The sequence below is a fragment of the Mus pahari genome, chromosome 4 (genome assembly GCF_900095145.1).
Source record: "Mus pahari chromosome 4, PAHARI_EIJ_v1.1, whole genome shotgun sequence".
Lineage (NCBI taxonomy): Eukaryota > Metazoa > Chordata > Mammalia > Rodentia > Muridae > Mus > Mus pahari.
The window spans coordinates 17,067,071-17,082,417 of record NC_034593.1 but is presented as its reverse complement, the minus strand read 5'-3'; the positions used below and the strand labels follow the sequence as shown (position 1 = coordinate 17,082,417).

Sequence of the window (15,347 nt, the reverse complement as noted above, 5' to 3'; positions counted from 1 at the left end):
TTTGATGNNGGCTACTGGTTTGTTGTATATTGCTTTTACTATGTTTAGGTATGGGCCTTGAATTCATGATCTCTCCAAGACTTTTAACATGAAAGGATGCTGAATTTTGTCAAGTGCTTTTTCAGCATCTAATGAAATGATCATGTGATTTTCTTCTTTGAGTTTGTTTATATAGTGGGTTACATTGGTGGATTTCAGTGTATTGAACCATCCCTGAATCCCTGTGATGAAGCCTACTTTATCATGATGGATCATGGTTTTGATGTGTTCTTGGATTCAGTTTGTGAGAAGTTTATTGAGTATTTTTGCATCAATATTCATAAGGGAACTTGGTCTGAAGTTCTCCTTCTTTATTGAGTCTTCAGATAATATAGGTATAAGCATAGTTATGGATTCATGGATCAAATTGGGTAGTGTTCCTTCTGTTTCTATTTTGCGGAATAGTTTGAAGAGTATTGGTATTTGGTCTTCTTTGAAGGTCTGATAGAATTCTCCACAAAACCCATCCGGTCCTGGGCTTTTATTGGTTTGGAAACTATTATTGACTGCTTCTACTTCTTTAGGAGTTATGGGACTATTTAGATGGTTTATCTGCTCCTGTTTTAACTTTGGCAACTGGTATCTTGTAGCCTCCCCCACTGTTGAGCAGGCTGGCTCAGACCTGTTCTGCCACTGTGAATGAGACCACCAAGGGTGGAGTCTTCTGACCTAGATAGGTCTATTGTTCTGCCACCTGTGCTCTTCTCCAAGACACTGCTACCCAATGAGAGGCTGAATCTGTCTTCCAGAGATAAGCAACAGCCTGGACCAAGTGCTGACAGCCTGACAACAAAGCATCAAGAGCCTGGCATGGCGGGGGGGATGGGCCTTCCCCCTTTATAGGCTCAGACTCTTAATAAAATCTTGGGCCTTGATCAGAATTTGCCTTGGTCTTGTTATTTCTCCCGCTGTTTTCCTCCCATACAGTTCCAGCCTCCCACTCAGTAATCCAGTTCCTGTAGCTGCAAGTGGCTATAGTACCTGTTTAGAAAATTGTCCATCTCATACATATTTTCCAGTGTTATTGAGTATAAGCTTTTGTAGTAGGATCTGATGATTTTTTTTTTTTTAAATTTCCAAGGTTTCCATTGTCTCCTTTTTCAGTTTTGATTTTATTAATTTGGATGCTGTCTCTGTGCCATTTAGTTAGTCTGACTAAGGCTTTATCTATCTTGTTGATTTTTCTCAAGAAACCAGTTCCTGGTTTTGTTGATTCTTTTTATAGTTCCTTATGTTTCTATTTGGTTGATTTCAGTCCTGAGTTTAATTATTTTCTGCCGCCGGGCATGGTGGCCTTTAATCCCAGCACTCAGGAGGCAGAGGCAGAGGCAGGTGGATTTCTGAGTTTGAGGCTAGCCTGGTCTACAAAGTGAGTTCCAGGACAGCCAGGGCTACATAGAGAAACCTTGTCTTGACCCCCACCCCCCCAAAAAAAAATTATAATTATTTTCTGCCATCTACTCTCCTTGGGTGTATTTGTTTCTTATTGTTCTAGAACTTTCAGGTGGGCTGTCAAGCTGCTAGTGTAAGCTCTCTCCAGTTTCTTTTTAGAGACACTTAGAGCTATTGGTTTTCCTCTTAGTACTGCTTTCATTTTGTCCCATAGGTTTTGGTATGATGTGTCTCCATTTTCATTAAATTTAAAAAGTCTTTAATTTCTTTCTTTCTTTCTTTCTTTCTTTCTTTCTTTCTTTCTTTCTTTCTTTCTTTCTTTCTTCCTTCCTTCCTTCCTTCCTTCCTTCCTTCCTTCNTTTCTTTCTTTCTTTCTTTCTTTCTTTCTTTCTTTCTTTCTTCCTTCCTTCCTTCCTTCCTTCCTTCCTTCCTTCCTTCCTTCCTTTCTTCCTTTCTTTCTAATTGAGTAGAACATTTTTCAGCTTTCATGTGTATTTGTACTTTTCATTGTTTTTGTTGGTATTTAAGACCAGTCTTAGTCTTTGGTGACCTGATAGGATGCATGGGATTATTTCAATCTTCTTGATTCTACTGAGGGCTGTTTTCTGATCAATTCCAAGATCAGTCTTGGAGAAGATACCTTGAGGTGTTGAGAGGAAGGTATATTCTTTAGTTTTAGAATGAAATGTTTTATAAATATCTGTTATATCCTTTTGGTTCATAACTTCTGTTAGTTTTACCTTGTCACTGTTTAGTTTATGTTTCCATGATCTGTTCATTGCTGAGAGTTGAGTGTTAAAGTCTCCCACTACTATTGTGTGGGGTAAGATGTGTGCTTTGAGCTTTAGTAAAGTTTCTTTTATGAATGGGTGCCCTTGCATTTGGAGCAGAGATGTTCAGAATTTAGAGTTCATCTTGGTAGATTTTTCCTTTGATCGGTATGAAGTGTCCTTCCTTATCCTTTTTTTTTTTCTATGCAATATGATTTTATTAGCTCGGAAACAGTCTGAACCAAAAGATAGTTAAAAATGGCCAAAAATATTTAAAATAATAGTCATTTGTTCCTTACATGAATATTTTCAGCTGGACATTAAATTACTAAACACATGGAATCCCAGTACGTCAGGTGAACATCCAGTGTTGCGTGTGGGCACTCCTGGGTGTGGAATCTTGGTAGCGCTGGGACTCTACTTCCAGAATAGGTAACAGGAAGGCCAGGCTGCCTTGTCGGCACTGCTCATTCTGTTGGCCCTCTGTGATGGAGGCTGACACAGAACCCTGGCCCTTGTTGAAATCACTGATGTACACCCACTGTCCATCCACTGACTCTTTTCTCAGGGTCACCTTATTGTCTCCACCTGACACCGCCAAGATGTTTGCTGTAATGAACCAGCTCACATGCCACACAACATCATTGAACTTGTATAGGAGTTTGGGTGAACACATACTGCCTGAGGTATCATGGCAGGTCCATATATACACTTGGCCATCCTGAGAGCAGCTGTCAATGGTGCTGGTAGGCATGCCAATGGAGGGGGCCCAGGCAACGTCTCGGACCCAGTCGCTATGTGCCTCTAGCTTCTGTTCCTCCTTCCACTGGCCATCCTCCTCTTCCCTCCATAGCTTGATGAGGTTGTCGCAGCCACCTGATGCAAACTTCTTGATGTAATTGGGTTTCTGCCCTGATGGTTGGTCTATAAGACATCCAGGCACAACAGCTGGGGTCCAACTGACAGCATTACAGCCAATCGTGTGAGCATTGTTAATCTTCTTCACTTCCCACTGGCCTTCCCCTGTATAGGTCAGCAGTGTGGTGGCCCCATCTGAACTCCCACAGGCCAGGGTCAGGCCATAGTCATGAGGGGCCCAGCAAACAGAATTCACTGAGGAGTCGTGTCCCAAGTGCTCATGGGTCTTCTCCCAAGTGCTGTTTTCCTCCTTCCAGATGATGACTTTCCGGTCATAGGAACAGGAGGCCAGGATATTGCCATACATGGGGTGGGCCCAGGCCACTTGCCACACTGGCCCCTCATGTCCTCTGAGGTCTGCGATGAGAATCTGCCCTCCATTCCGCACATCGAATATTTTGACAGACCTATCCAAGGAGCAGGTTGCTAGGCGGGTGCCATAGTAGTCCATCTGTGCATCATGAATCATGTCCTCATGAGAGGTGTCCATGGTGTTAATTACTGACACCATAGCTGCAGCAGCGGCGACCCACGGCCTCGGACGTGGCAGCCTCCTTATCCTTTTTGATAACTTTTGGTTGAAAGTTCATTTTATTCGACAAATAGAATGGCTACTCCAGCTTGTTTCTTGGGACCATTTGCTTGGAAAATTGTTTTCCAGTCTTTCACTCTGAGGTAGTGTCTGTCTTTGTCACTGAGGTGTGTTTCCTATATGCAGTAAAATGCTGGCACCTTTTTACATATTCAGTCTGCTAGTCTATGTCTTTTTATGGGAATTGAGTCCATTAATGTTAAGAGATATTAAGGAACAGTGATTGTTGCTTCCTGTTATTTTTGATGTTAGAGGTGGAATTATGTTTGTGTGGCTATCTTCTTTTGGGTTTCTTGAAATTGACATTTATTTTGCTTCTTCTAGGGTGTAGTTTCCCTCCTTCTGTTGGTGAGTTCTATCTATTATTCTTTGTAGGGCTGGATTTGTGGGAAGATACTGTGTAAATTTTGTTTTGTCATGGAAGGTCTTCATTTCTCCACGTATGGTAATTGAGAGTTTTGTTGGGTAGAGTAGCCTGGGCTGGCATTTGTATTCTCTTAGGGTCTGTATGGTATTTGAACAGGATCTTCTAGCTTACATAGTCTTCAGTGAGAAGTTTGGTGTAATTCTGATAGGTCTGCCTTTATATGTTATTTGATCTTTTTTCCCTTACTGCTTTTAATATTCTATGTTTGTTAGGTGCATTTGGTGTTTTGATTATTATGTGACAGGAAGAATTTCTTTTCTGGTCAAGTCTATTTTGAACTCTGTAGGCTTCTTGTAAGTTCATGTGCATCTCTTTCTTTAGGTTAGGGAAGTTTCTTTCTATAATTTTGTTGAAGATATTTACTGGCCCTTAAAGTTGGGAATCTTCACTCTCTTCTATATCATCCTTAGGTTTGGATTTCACATTCTGTCCTGGATTTCCTGGATGTTTTGGGTTAGGAGCTTCTTGCATTTTGCATTTTCTTGACTGCTATGTCAATGTTTTCTATGGTATCTTCTGCACCTGAGCTACTCTCTTCTATCTCTTGTATTCTGTTGGTAATACTTGTATCTATGACTCCTGATCTCTTTCCTAGGTTTTCTTTCTCCAGTGTTGTCCTCCTTTGTGATTTCTTTATTGTTTCTATTTCCATTTTTAGACCCTGGATAGTTTTGGTCCTTTCCTTTGCCCGTTTGATTGTGTTTTCCTATAATTCTTTAAGGGATTTTTGTGTTTCCTCTTTAAGGTCTTCTAGCTGTTTACCTGTGTTCTCCTGTATTTCTTAAAGGGAGTTGTTTATGTCCTTCTTAAAGTCCTCTATCATCATCATGATTTTTGATCCGAATCTTGCTTTTTTGATGTGATAGCGTATCCAGGGCTTGCTATGGTGGGAGAATTGGGTTCTGATGATGCCAAGTAACCTTGGTTTCTTTTGTTTGTGTTCTTACACTTGCCTACCATCATCTGGTTATCTGTAGTCCTTCCTGCCCTCTCTATATCTGACTGGAACGTGTCCTTCCTGTGATCCTGGTTGTGTCAATACTTTCAGAGTCCAGCTGTCTGTTTCATCCTATTATTCTGGGATCCTGAGATCCTGGGTGTGTCAAAACTCCTGGGAGTCAAACTGCCTCTGGGACCCTGAGATCCTGGTCTGTGTAAGTTCCTTGTATCCGATGCTCCTGTGCTCCTGTGCTCCTGCGCTTGTTAGTGTGCCTGGTAGTGGAGCTTCCTCTGGGTGTTGTGGGACTGACTATGGAGCTCATGCCCAAGGTCTGCTCAGGGTACTGGCCCAGAATGGAAGGAACCAATGCCACTGGTTGGTCATGGTTACTGTGTCCCCGGATCCCTCTGGTCCCAGTTCCTCCCGGTGTTGTGACAGATGTTGTATCCTCCTCACCTTTGATCCTATGATCCTGGGCATGTTAGAACTCCGGTGAGTGGAGCTTCTTCTCAGAAAACTATTTTAAAGAATGAGAAGATGGCTTAAAGACCTGAATTTGAATTTCTCAATTCTTGTTTTGGTTCTGTTTTGTTTTCCCCAAGGCATAGCTGTATATATCTATATCTCCAGTGTTGGGAGGCAAAGCCAGGTGGATGCTGGAAGTCATCCTAGCCATAACACTGACCCTTGTGTTTAATGAGAAATCCTGCCTCTAGGGAATAGAATGAAGTGTGACAGAGAAGTACAATCAATATTCATGTATGCACACTGCACACATTTGTACTCTCATGCACACATACACAAACACACACACACATACACACACATCAAAAAAAATTAGGTAAAAGTTGTATGACTTAGTGAATCTAATTTTTCATAGAGTATGATCAACTTCTTTTGGTCTGTCTACCTTATTTACAGTAGAAAATCATAATAAAATTATATGGGACCTAATACTTCAAAACTTATAAACTTTCTTCTTCTTATTCACGCTTATTTATTTTGTGCTTGTGAATATATGTGTATCCATATGCATGTCAGAGTATACCTGTGAAGGTCAGAGGACAACTTCCAGGAATTTCATTCTTGTTTCCACCATGTGGATCTTAGAAAACAAACTGAGGTAAGGCTTAGCAACACGTTCTTTTACCTGCTGAGCCTTCTCTTCAGACCCTTATTTACTTTAAAGGAAAACTAATTCATGCACTCTAAATTAGCTTGTGTATAAACAATTCCATGCTATAAAGTAAAGATATATAATGTCTACAGGAGTGCATAGATTTTTTTTTTTTTAGCAACAATCCTGTCAGCTTTTTCCAATAATAAAATAACTTAGAAATCCAGGAGGTGTGATAAATGGAGCCATACCCTTTGAACTGGCTCTGTGTCTAACACAGTACAGAAATCCATTTTAGTAAGACATATTTTTGAAAATGAAAATGAAGACTCTTTACAACACGACCAATACAAAGTTTAAAAATCTATTGTCTATCTTTTACTGTTTTTATGACCTTTGGCAGAAACTATATACAATAATTTTACATAAAAGTCACCAGGAAATTTTACATACATAAAGAGGGATGGCTAAATACAGCCCAGATCTGAGTTACTTTTATCCCAATTATAGTTCACTAGGAATATGGTTTACATTGCTTAATTATGTGAAGCTGAGGAAAGGCTAAGATGTAGGTCTGGAGATGCACATAATTAGATGTTGGGTCAAACAGTACCTCAAAAACACTGTTCCTAAACACGGTGCAAGCCAATCATCACTGTGAATTTCAGTTCATTATTTAGATAATCCTATTATTACAAAGATGCCTTTTTACCTAGCAGAGTCTCAGATTTTCATTCAGTCCCTGAGTCAGGGTTACTCTGTTCTCTCTTGCTTTTGAAAAAAAATTCATAATTTTTGGAAACTAATGGTCCATTTCATGCAAATTTGATTTTATATTTGTCTATAGCACTCTATAGGCAAGAAGAAAATCAATATAATCAGGTTGTCACTCTTTAGGGAGAAAAAATTTATCAGAAATATTTGTGTCAGAAGAATAAGGAGTTCAAACCCACAAAAATCATTTGACTTTATAATCATTTAATTGTGAAACTGCTTAATTTCCAAAATCAATTGTTAACTTACAGAAGTGCATTCTGTTTTCTAACTTGTAATAGCCAATCTACTTTGAGGGTCTGGTATACAGGTTTTCTCTAAATTTTGAGGTCCCTGAGATTTGTACTCATCTCTAGCCAGCTGCATCTGTCCTGGGACCTCATCAATTTGTTTGATTCCATGAAGTTCAAGGCTTAGTGGAGGAGAAAAAAGAAAAAGGTGATTGGAGGGTCCAGCACATCCTCCTCCACAACATTCAAGATATCCCTGAATTACAATGATAAACCCTCAGTAAGTTTAGGTTGGCAACATTCAAATGCAGATCCATAGAGCCAACTTTTAGACTCTGAAATGCAATGGTTGGAGGGAGTCTCAAAGAGCCTTATGGGAACTGGCTTGTTCTAGGGTACTGTTCCCGATCTTTGTCAACTTTTGTGGAGAAACTGAATTTTATACAGCTTCAAATGCAGGTAAGACAGTTTCTCATCACTAGGAGAGATGGACTAGAGCAACTAACATTATCCACAAAGTCTCAGCACCTTTGACTGAAATAAGTGGTATACTTCTGTTAAGTAGCCCCATCTCTGGCCAGCATTCTGCTTTCCTTCACCTGCTGTGTAGTAAGGGTTGTATTCCATATCACTAGTCATTTCACCAAAGACACTAAAAATTGCTTTAATTCTTCCTGGGCATCCATGAAAATGTTTCCAAGAACTTTCTGCCTGTGGTTTGAATAAGAATTGTTCCCATAGGCTCATATATCTGAATTCTTAGTCTTCATGTAGGAGAACTGTTTGATAGGATTAGAAGGATTAGGAATGTTGCCTTGCTGAAGAAAGTGTTGCTGGGGGTGCACTTTGAGAATGAAATAGCCCATACCAGGCCTAGTCTCTCTCTCTCTCTCTCTCTCTCTCTCTCTCTCTCTCTCTCTCTCTCTCTCTCTGATGTTTGTGTATCAGGATGTAAGCTCTCAGCTTCTGCCTGCCAACATGCTGCCATGCTTTCTGCCATGATAATAATGGATTAATCCTCAAAGACTGTCAGCAACTGCCCAATTATTTTTTTTTCTTTTATAAGAACTGCATTGGCCATGGTGTTTCTTCACAGCAACAGTAAGCAAGATATTGGCCCACTTTTTGACTTTGGAATGTGTAAAGCTTCCCTTCAAGCAGATGTTCCATGTACAGAGTCTGCAAACAGAATAGCTTGTTGCCATACCAAGAGCCACTTCTTCAGTTATGTAGATACCAGGGTATCTTAAGGAATCTTCTTGATCACTTCATATGCTAAGAAAGAGCTTTACTGTCAGAGTAACTTCCCTATGTCCAATCCAGAGTAATAAATTCCTGGTCCTCATGACTCTAGCTTTCTTCATCTAGAATTTGGCTGCCTCACTGTGATTACTTTCTGGGGTTTAAGAGGCCATCTATGTCTTAACATATGTATTCAACCAGCCCAAAAGTGTTTTACTCACAAATCCTTAGCCCTTCTTCATTTGAGCATAAAGAGCAAAGTCATGCATAGTGCAAAAGAATTCCTTGAATTTCTTCTCTGGCTTTGGAGCAGTACTGGGGCATCTTTTCCCATTGTTCATGGATAAAAATAAGGAGTGTATTCTTGTTTCATGATTATGCTTAATTCAAAACTCCTGCCATTTGAGATGTGATTGAGAATATGCATAATGAACAAACAAACAAGAAACAAGCTTGTGAGATTGGGGACTAGGGTGATAACCCCTAATTTGTTGGAAAGACATGAATCATAATATTCTGTCACTATCCCCATTACGCCCTTAAATATTTTACTTTTAAGTGTGTGTGTGTGTGTGTGTGTGTGTGTGTGTGTATGTGTGCATGTGTGCTGGAGTACAGGTTCCCTCAGAAGACAGAAGCAGACATCAGATTCCCTGAAGCTGGAGTTATCATTGATAACTCACATGGGTACTGGGATCTAGATTCATGTCTTCTCCAAGAGCAATCTGTGTTTTAAACCTCTGAGCTATTTCTCCAACCCTATCAATTAGTTTTCAAGCCACAGTCCCTTGGTGTTAGAATCAAGTCCAATATATGGATAGGGTAGATTGGATTCCTCAGCAAGGTGGTGCAGTCTCTCTGGTGAGACATGAGTTAGTTAGGGACAGGTTTGAGTGCTCCAAATGATAGAGTGCCTTTAGAATTAAGATTTTGCGTAGTTTGACTTAGGCTGTCTCCCATGGGCTCAGAGTTGACGACTTGGTCTCCAGTTTGTGGTGCTGATTAGGGAGACTTATGTGTCGCCTTGTTGGAGGAGGAAGCTTTGAGAGTTTAGAGACTTATGCCAATTCCAAGTTGCCCACTCTGCTTCTAGTGTGTCCTTTTAGATGTGAGCTTGCATTTTCCTTTTCCTGCTGCCAGGACTGCTTCAGACTGCCATTATGGACTCTTATATCTCTGAAATCATAAACCCTAATACAACTTTCCTTTCGTAAGTTGTGTTGATCACAGTATTATTTTTTTATCCCAACAACAGAAAAGTGATTAATACAGACATCTAAACTATAAGTCTATACTAGTTTTACTCCTGAATCTGTTATTAAAACAATCTTCTACAATAGTGGGGTTAGGTTTGTCTTGTAAAACACTGGCCATGTTGTGCCTTCAGGTATCTAACTCCTGTACCTCTGTGTATCTATCTCACACAGTATATCCTACACAAAAAAGGAGTAGAGACTTGAAAGAAGACAAGAACAGGAGGTTAGATCAAAAGCAGAGAGAGAGAGAGAGAGAGAGAGAGAGAGAGAGAGAGAGAGAGAGAGAGAGATAAAGAGAGAGAAAGCTGATGAATCTATGGCAAAATATATGGGCTGAAGACATAGCTCAGTTGGTTGTATGCATGATTCCTATCATTCATGATGTCCTGGGCCAAATATCTAACACAGCCTAACCTGGGTATGGGGGTCATTACCTGTAATCCTAGCACTTGGTAGGGTTGATAGTGGTAGGAGCATCAGAAGTTCCAGATCATCCTTGGCTATATAGGGAATAAATTCAGTACTACTTAGGCATACGTAAAATCCTATTTTAACAACACCAAACACACACACACACACACACACACACACACACACACACACATGCACACACACACATCCACCCACACACACAACAACAACAGCAATAACAACCAATTATCCCTCCATCCCACTAAATCCAACTGAACAAGAGGAAGAGGAAGAAGAAGAAGAAGAAGAAGAAGAAGAAGAAGAAGAAGAAGAAGAAGAAGAAGAAGAAGAAGAAGAAGAACAACAACAACAACAACAACAAGAACAACAACAACAACAACAACAACAACACCTGTCTGAAGGAAAGAGTGAGTGAACTTCAAAGACCAACTGTGTTTATGTAGCTGATCTAGTTCTTGGGTTTTTTTTTTTTTCCTTACTAAGAAGATCTGAAATGTGTAAGTTCTTAATATTCTTAACATTCACATAATTGGATGCATATAAAATTGTTTCAATCAAAGAAAGAATAAGTTTAGCCTATGAGTAAAATCTGGCTTCTTCCCAAAGAGAGGGATTCATCAGACACAATTTCAAGCTACTGCAATTGACACGTTCAAAAAGTTACAAGATCCACAGGCTGTACCAGAATATTACCATGGCAGTGAGTCCTTTCTAGGGAAGAAGAAGCTCTTGTGGAACTGCCTACAGGTTGAGTAGGGAACTTAAGGGATGCAGCTTTCATCATTCATCCTCTATAGTGACTCCGAGTCACCCATGTTCCTATAAGTAATACCTAAGAGCAATTTACTGATTCAGTAAATTAGACATGAGTGCCATAGTTTCTTCTGGTCTGTCCTAGTTATTCTGTATGTAGCTGATGGACATTTGCTCATGTCTTCTCAGGAAAGGTCACTTAACTATTTTCAAATGAAACTCACTGCAATCTTTATCACAATGGTGACTCTATAATGACCCTTCAAGTTAAAAGCATTTCCACTACATAGGGGGTTGTTTAAATACATAAATCATGCCTTGTGTTTACCTGTGTTTGTATATATTCTGAGTAGCTAGCACACATAAATGTTTAGAAGTAATTGGCCCCTTTCTCTTTGGCTTCATAATAGCCCTTTCCTACTGATCTCCTAGACATGCTATATTCTGATTCAGTTACCATCCAAATGTGCATTGCACCTCTGTTCTCTAAATATTTTTACTAATCTCTTCAACAAGAGTCTTCTGAATGTATGTGTTGCTCGTGTTCCTAAACTCTCTCCTCTTGTTTGATGACTGCCAATGCTCTGAAAAGAAAAAGGTCTGCACCTTCCATCATTGGATTGGAAGTAGCCTTTGTAAGGGATATTCCCACTCCTAATTTCAGTGCCTCATTTTGTGGCTCTGTTACCATTCAGTCCTGGAAAAAGCTCACTGAATATCCTTGATTGTACTTCCCTGTACAGTTGTCCTTGCTAGGATGCTTGTGGGACCTATGTGATCTTGATTCACTATGGAAGCTACCAAACAAATAAACAAACAAACAGGTTCCCTAGGAGCAGGAAGAAAAGGTGAAGAGTTTGCAGGGCACTTGTTAGGACATTTGGTACACTGTGATAAGATCTGCATACCTCTGTCATTGCTTTGAAAATGGGGCTGAACCAAACCACGAAAGAAGACTGCTGTTCACTATTCAAATGACTGCTGTCATGGCTGGCAGCAAAATGATCCGGGTTAGGTTAAACATGAACCTTGGGTCAGCATGACTTTGCCAGTGTTGGCTGAAAACTTCTGGAGTCTGACACCAAGACATGTATTCTTTACATATTTAAATACAGTAAATCTTCGGGGGGGGGGGGGAGTTTCCTCCTAGAAATTATCACAACAAAGCTTAAGGTGTGGCTACATTAAAACTGCCCTGTAAAGTTTATCATGTCTTTACCAAAGTACCTGTATCTTTTCCCACAAGAATTGGTTCTATTAACTGAGAAGCTGCTCAGGATAAGGGTCTAGGGAAGAAGTATTTGTAATAAGCACAGAGATGATGGGTTCTATTGATTGAGAATGTTCAGGATTCTGGGGTCTTCTGATGAGGGCTGTCTGTACAGAATAGCAAAGATTACTGGATATCAACACATCCATTCACAGTCTTCTGGAGGGAAAACAGCTGTCAATTTCTTTCATGAAAGAAATAAGCCTGCATTGTTAAAAATTCCGGTTTTTCAAATGCTTAACTGTGAACACATGTCCTCTATGAACTATCAGACCTCTTATTTACTTAATACCAGTATAGGATGGCTCCAGACTCAACCCTAGGTACTTTGACCTGCATGTCTATGGACTTGACCTAACTGAGGTGGTGAAAGAATAAAAAAAAGAGGAGACATATGATATGTACAGAAAAGCTGTGGTCAAGTGAGCTGTGAGTGAGCATTCTGATGGAGTGGTACTATCTACACAGCAAGCCTAAATCTTCATTATGTTTATTATTCATTACTATGTTTATCACAGCAGAAAGAGTTAGCTAGTCTTGTAGTAAATCTCTGTAGGTGAACAGTCTCAGGGTATAGACACCCTAGAAGGAGGAAACTGCACTTGCCAGTCTTTGCATATACTGGCATGTCATTTCTAAACACTGGTACTCACACACAGCAGCAACAGTCACACTCAGACCAGAGCAAAGCTTTGCTATCCCTGGGAACTTAAACCCTAGGGAAGGCTCTGTTAAACTTACAGGAGTCATGCATTGGTCCTTGATAAGGCTATGTCCATGTCAAGAATACACATTTAGTCAAGGCTTTTCCCCAAACCCAGGCATTGTCACATGGATGTTGGAGAATTTGTGCAGAGTCACAGCATAGGTCCTAGCTGCCCTAACAACTCAGGTTTGGTTACCTATCCTCACTAAAATAAAACCAATAAGTAATAATAAAGAACAGCGATTTAGTTTACATAGTCACATTAGGAAGAGGAACAGAGGCACAGCATTACCTCCTTCCCTCAAGTCCATCTTTCCAGTCCTGATATGAGGTTTAGCTTCAAGTACAAGGTCAAAGATATACATAGCTAAGCAGTCCAGATCAAGATGTGGCCTTAGCCATCATCATTGCCTCAGTACCAGGCTCCCTTACAAGATATTCTGACAGTTTGTCAGAACTCTGTGAAAACCTCCTTTAGGGAGACATGTTACTCTTCTGGCTGGCACAGGGATCAGCCTTTACCTTCCCCTGGCAAGAGACTCCTAGGGAAATTCTAAATCCTTGGGGACCATCATCTCAGTAGGTTGATAGCAAAATCCAGGGGCATGAGTGTCCCTTAAACTATCTTAATTAACTTCTGCCAGGATGTTTATAGTGGTTCTGGCTCAAAGTGTGCATGTCTCAGTCTCCTCCCTCGCTTCTCACGTATATGATTACAAGTACCAAGAGCACACCTGAGCTTGACTACAGACCATGGGAGCTGTCTCAGAAACTCTATAAATTGCAAGAGGAGAATATGCAGCTGCCAGGGCGGTCTGCAGGTGTGGGGTATTCTCTCATCTGGCAGCTCTGTCAGAGAGCTGTTCAGAAACGAATGTAATACAAAACTCTCACCTAGCAGTATTACCAGTAGTCTCTGAATACTCCATGCTCAAGGACAACACTCTTTGTTGTACTGAACTTGATGGCAGCTCTTGGGGTTGTCAGGTCTTACAGGAGCCAGAGAAAGAACAGCACGATACTTACTGGATGGCTGGTTTTGAAATAGGAAGTATTTCAAGCATAAAGAGATGAAACATCTGTGAGTAACCCAAATATCTCCAATGCGTATATTAGAATGGACATTCTCTTCTTTAAGAAGCTTCACAAAGCCAGCAAACACTGCAAGAAAACCAAATGATTCTGAATGGCAGTAGATAAAATGAGCAGTGGAACTGTGTATTGGCCTGATGGTAATGAACTAGGCTTGCTCATTTCCTATCTACAACTTTTATGTGGTGGTTAAGGGATAAAAACCTTTTGTATGTGGGGCGGGAGGGGGGTGGGGGGATTCAACAGTCTGAGAGGTGTGACAAATTCACTTTCTAGGTGATAGGTTCTATGTGTAATACTATGTAATGTCTCTCCACAGGATACCAAGGCCTTGAGACTCTTTGGCACAATGTTGTCATTTCCTTTTCTGATTTCCATGTGTGGTTAATTTCTACTGTCAACCTGTCACAACCTGGAACCTCTGAGAAGAGAGTCTTAACTTTTTTTAAGACTTATTTTATTTTCTTATGTGTATGAATGTGAGTGTTTGAGTGTGGGTGGTGTGGATGTGAGTACAAGTGCTCATAAAGACCAGATCCTCTTTGAGCTGGAGTTTTGAGGTGATTTAAGCCACAGGACTTGGGTTCTGAGAACAGAACTGTTACCCATTCAACTGAATGTGGGTCCTTGCAACTGAAGATGGGTTCTTGCAAGAGCAGCAAATGTTCTTAACTGCTGAGACATCTCTCAAGTCTTCTAGCAAGAGCATCTTAATGAATTATCTGATGAGTTTGGCCTATGAAGGGATTGTCTTGATTCTCAATTGATGCAGGAAGGCCTATTCCATTATAGACAGTATTATTCCACAAGATGTGGTCCCTGAACTGTGTAAGAGTGAACAAAGCTAGCAGAGCTTATATAAATTAGCAGGCAGCATGGGGACATTTGTTTCTGTGTTCCTGATTGAATGTGATGCAACCTGTTGTCTTAAGCTGCTGCTTCTGAAACTTCCCTACAGTGATGAACTGTAACCAGGAATTATAAGCTAAATAAACCCTTTTGCTCTTGGTTGCTTTTTGTCAGGATATTCATCATAGTAATAGACAATGAACTAGGATCCCTAGTAAAAACTATCAGCTAAGGACCAGATTCACAGTACTATTTAACATGTTTCTGGTCATTTGGGTGAATCCAAGACTTTACTTAGTTGAGCCTGGTGTCACAGACATATGTTGGTAGCTACTTGGGAAGCTGATGAGGGAGGTATTTCAAGTTTAAGACTTGCTTGGTCAACTTAATGAAACCATGTAAAAATAGATGTTATATAATATATATTCAGTTAACTATTTTTATGCATTAATTTATATTACATACACAATATATATTATATATTCACTTGTATATGTACATGTACAAATTCAGACAGACAGACAGACAGACACACACACACACACACA

General features: G+C 40.2%; 1 pseudogene; it reads right to left on the bottom strand.

Annotated features, from left to right (window-relative positions):
* Window positions 1-2,553: 2,553 nt before the first annotated feature.
* On the bottom strand, window positions 2,554-3,663 carry LOC110320232 (annotated as a pseudogene).
* Window positions 3,664-15,347: the final 11,684 nt, after the last annotated feature.